This window comes from Branchiostoma floridae, chromosome 18 (assembly GCF_000003815.2).
Source record: "Branchiostoma floridae strain S238N-H82 chromosome 18, Bfl_VNyyK, whole genome shotgun sequence".
In the NCBI taxonomy this organism is placed as follows: Eukaryota; Metazoa; Chordata; class Leptocardii; order Amphioxiformes; family Branchiostomatidae; genus Branchiostoma; species Branchiostoma floridae.
Window position 1 is genome coordinate 8,507,282 of NC_049996.1, and position 886 is coordinate 8,508,167.

General features: G+C 44.6%; 1 protein-coding gene across 1 annotated transcript in view; it reads left to right on the top strand.

Annotated features, from left to right (window-relative positions):
* Positions 1–886, top strand: part of LOC118406063 — a 34,164-nt gene that overhangs the window by 29,726 nt on the left and 3,552 nt on the right. The window lies entirely within an intron of this gene.

An 886-nucleotide genomic window follows, 5' to 3' on the forward strand; every position in this document is an offset into this window, starting at 1 on the left:
ACCCCCCCCCCCCCCCCCCCCTTTAGGGGCCCTCTCTACTGTCCGGGGCTAGCGGGCTACCCGGCTGTAACGGGCCAATCCCCCCCCCCCCCCCAGCAATATTGGGCGTGCTATAGAGTCCATTCCAAGTCACCATGAGGGGTTTTAGTATCAAATGTCCTAGACATATAATTACCAAACTTTAAATTAGATTCTAAACAATGGCAGCAAACATCCGCACGGTGTCTCGGAATTGATTCTACTGAAACGAGATTTTAACTTAAGCGATATACGGCAATAGTTTAAGCCTGATCTAAAAATCAAGCTAACTGTTGCGGTATATCGCTTTGATTAGTTCATCATCAATGATGCATGTTCTCGCCCTGAAACCGTAATGTCCTATCTTGTCACTTTGCTTATTTGTTCTGTCCTTGCTCTATTCGCCTGGAATGAATAGCGTCTCACCGGGGACCGATAGTCCCAGAAGTAGGGCACATCTTTATTAGGTAGTGTTTTATAGTTCTTCCCGACACATGCCCTTGACCCAGTTACTGTTTGCAGTGTTTTTGAGAGATCCACCATACATTGCAATTGCTGAGATTTTTATGTAACGCTGCATGTAGATCACCTTTATCTGTGGTGTAACCTATGTCTGTTGCATTTACTAAAAATGTGTGTCTAGGGATTTTCAGGTAGACGAACCGTTCGGGTTCAAAAAACAAATTTATTATAAGGCAGTGTGTTTGTACCGTCCTTCGACTTGACGATCCCCAAATACCCTATTTTTTAAATACAACGGATATAGGCTACCCCAAGGATAAAGGTGACATAGGGTGATTCTAAATGCATACAAGTCTCAGACACATGGCAAATATTACGGAGGAGTATGCCGTGACCAGCTCCGACC